The sequence below is a fragment of the Saccostrea echinata genome, unplaced genomic scaffold (assembly GCF_033153115.1).
Source record: "Saccostrea echinata isolate AGI-Se365-2 ecotype Australia unplaced genomic scaffold, CSIRO_AGI_Sech_v1 ptg000009l, whole genome shotgun sequence".
In the NCBI taxonomy this organism is placed as follows: domain Eukaryota; kingdom Metazoa; phylum Mollusca; class Bivalvia; order Ostreida; family Ostreidae; genus Saccostrea; species Saccostrea echinata.
This window is the reverse complement of record NW_026889758.1, coordinates 30,700,497-30,704,364: the sequence shown is the minus strand read 5'-3', so window position 1 is coordinate 30,704,364 and position 3,868 is coordinate 30,700,497.

The following is a 3,868-nucleotide window of genomic DNA, read 5'->3' as shown; positions in this document are numbered from 1 at the left end:
AATCTGTTGGAATTCTCATGGGTACCATTTGCGCCCCGTTATTAGCAGACCTATTTTTATATTCATATGAAGCAGGATTTATTCACAAACTTCTACATGAGAAGAAGAAAACACCTGCTGTGGCCTTCAACTCGACTTTTCGATATATCAACGACGTATTATCAATTAACAATAGTTACTTTCATTCACATGTCGACTCGATATATCCCAGTGAGCTTGAAATAAAAGATACCACAGATTTTGACACATCTCTTCCATATTTAGATATTTTATTAGAAAAAGACGTTAATGGTAACCCAACAACAAAGTTTTATGATAAACTTGATGACTTCAACTGTTCAATCATCAACTCCCCTTATTTATGTAGCAATATACCCTTAACACCTGCATATGGGGTTTATGTCTCTCAAATGATTCGGTACGCAAGAGCATGCTCAACGTATGAACAATTTCTAAAACGAGGCAAGCTATTGTCAAACAAGTTGATGAAACAAGGATATCAACAGTCTCGTTTGAAGTCATCATTTTGCAAGTTTTATGGTCGATACAATGACCTTGTCAGCACAAACAACCTATCATTGAGTTTCACGCTAATTGTTAGGCCATTATTTATATACAAAATTTTCTACGAATTTTTCTTTTTTTTCCGATCATGACAAGGAGCACATGGCAGGTGTGACCGGTCGGCAGGAGATGCTTACTACTCCATGGCACCTGATCCCACCTCTAAATTTTGAGGTCCGTGTTTGCTTTGCTCCAAATATGTATCGTTTCATTGGACTTTCGAGACTGAATACTGTTTGTTATCTTCATATTTCATTGCAACGTTTAAGTCCAGGTCATATATCACCATCAATGCATTAACACAGTTTGTTTCTTTTGGTGCAAATAGGATACAAATTTTGCGTTCAAAATTATAATGACCTTAAAATTGATATATTACCTTGAATTACCTTGACACTTATGCGTGTATAAATGATGCATGTTTTATTTTTTTTCAGAAAAGCAAAGATAAACTTAAATATTTAACAAACTTTATAAAGACAAATAAAGAGCAACACAAAAAATTTTAAGATATCTTTAAATTATAAAAGTTAATAAATATAAAAACATGGACTCTGTGAAAACTTCTTTCCTTAGAATAAATATATGCACTGTGATCTAACGATGATTCTATCTCACTGATTTTGAACTACAGATAATTCTGTTTTTCTCTTACATAACAAGGCTGATCATTTGTGTATTAAAGCAAACACTGATACTGATTTCACTTTTCCTCTGACAGACGTTTTGGAAAGGAATCGTAAATCTTTATCTTCTGTGAACCATTAATCCAAAGAAAATATATAACCTTCCTTCTAAATCAGGGATTTCTTTTCAAGAAGTTGCGTAAGAGAGGTTTAATTAATTGATAATGACTTAAGCCTTCTGAATGTCGGTTGATCCTTCATTTATTATGTCTTTAAAAGGAAAGAAAAACAAAGGTATAAGAGGGTAAAAATTCAAATAATTATCTCATGAATGCAATTCACAGAATACTGTTAAATGAAATGAAATATATATGGAGATTCAAATGAAATATATATGGAGATAACCAACAGTATTTATACTCATGAAAGTGTTCAATTTTATATTGTTTTCACAAAGGAAAATTGTTCTTTCAAAAACGCTTGCGACCACCTGAAAAATGTTTAAGATAAAAGTATTTACTAGTCTACACTGTACATTACCAATCATTTCAAAGTCTTAACTACTTTGGTTTAAGTGAAGTTTGAATCAGAATTTCCTTGGTCTTTCCCCCCACTCTTTCAAAAAGTCTATTAACTTGAATTTTTTCGATGATCCAGTTATTTTGCTCTTATTTGATTTGAGCCATTTAAAAAAGTTAACACTTTATTTATTTGTGTAATTTCAGAGCTATTAAAATATGAAATAACTGGAACATAACCGGTGATAAAAAAAAGTTGAAAGTTTTTGCGTTTGAAAAATAAATCGACCGGATCTTCAGCACGTTTTGATGTTTAGCATGCGCACTGCTTTCTGCAAGACCATTCATATAAAAAATGAAAGGCTCACTGATCCTCTGGCCTCAAAATTTACCTTTCAAATGCTCTAAAGGCTTATTTTGTACAAGGTTAAAAAAAGAAAAATTTACCTTGCAATAGCATTTTCATTCGTCTTTTGAACATTTGTAGAATACAGACAAATACATCTTGGATAATCCAAATCTCAGTAAAAGATTGAAAGATCTCATTATTATATATACAATTTTATTTAGATGAATGTTGAACAATATAGATAATAAAATAAATAACAGATTGTTACAAAATTGGATTATACAAAGCAATATGTAACGTACAAAACCCATATACACTTTTCATATTCACAAATTAGATCAGAGATTTTCCAAATTAACAACTCTAAAAAATGAATCATGAAATGTGAATATAACGAACAGTTATCATTCTCAAAAATCCAATTAAACAATGCAAACTGAAAGCAGGGCAAACACGAAACCCTGAAAACATCAGAAGTAGGATCAGCGGGTGCCATGGAAGATTAAGCATCCCCTGTCGACGGTCACACCCACAATGAGCCCTCTGTTTTGAACGAGTAGACAAATAATGGCTCAACAATTCTTTTTTAATAACGTTAGTGTGTATTCGATATTACGGCAGTTTTTTTATTCTAAAAACGGTCATTGTACCGATCATAGAATTTGACTTTAAAAGAAATTGTTTCTATCCCCATCAACTTATTTGTCAGTAGGCAGCATCAGATTAGAAATTGAAAGAACATTCCCATGCATGTCGATCAAGTGGGAGACAAAACACGGCCTATCTCAGTTTTGAAATTATTCTTACGTAGAACATGCTCTTTCTTATCGAATCAAATGTTAGACATAAACACCATATGTAGGTGATGATGGGATATTGCTACAAAAATAAGGGAAGTTGACGATGGAATAGTTGAAGCCACAATGTTTCATTAAATATAGTTGTTAGTTTGTCATCAATGTCTCTCTCCAGTAAAACATCCAAATTTGAAACTGGTGTGTGTTGTTTTGTAATGTCTTTTTTTTTTTTAGGTCAGTGGAATATATCTAATCGACATACATATGAAAACAAATGTTGTTAGTTGATAAAATGTCGTCGATATATCTACGAGGGGTGATAAAAAAGTACGCTTGCAAACTAATTGAATAACCTCCATAAAAGAAATCAAATTTGGTTTCAGTGTTTATTATTTTTTTTTAATAATCCCTCCGTTTTCCACGTCCTTTGTCTTTATAAACTTTGTACAATTTTGTTTTAGATATTACTGCAAAGGATTTTCAAGATATAGGTTGAAATTTACAACCGCTCCTTGCTCGAGCACGACTGAGTCAACCATTTTTTGGCACAAGTCATCTACATATTGACGTCATTTTCACATTTTGGCGTCATAAACATGGAGCTAAATATAATTTAACACATACTATTTATAGATCATGTTTATAAATAATGTGTGCCAAATTTCATTCTGATCTGTATTGTGGTTATGTAGATACAGAGATAGTTCGCAAACTTATTGATCACCCCTTGTACATGTGGAATTGAAGGTCACAGCAAGATGTACCCTTGTACGCTTTTGACATTTTCTTTTCAAATTGTATAGCAAAGCCTTAAGTTTAAAAAAGTAAATGTATATTAATTTTCTGTGAATTGAAAGGATAACTATCATTGTAATCGGCAAAAATGAAAGATGCATGCTGGATAATCTAAAAATTCCTTTTTAAAAACGTGAGTTAATTTATAGATTTTCGACATTCTTTGGAGCTATATAATGAAATTTATCTGACAATAGCGTCATAACGTGTGAAATGATA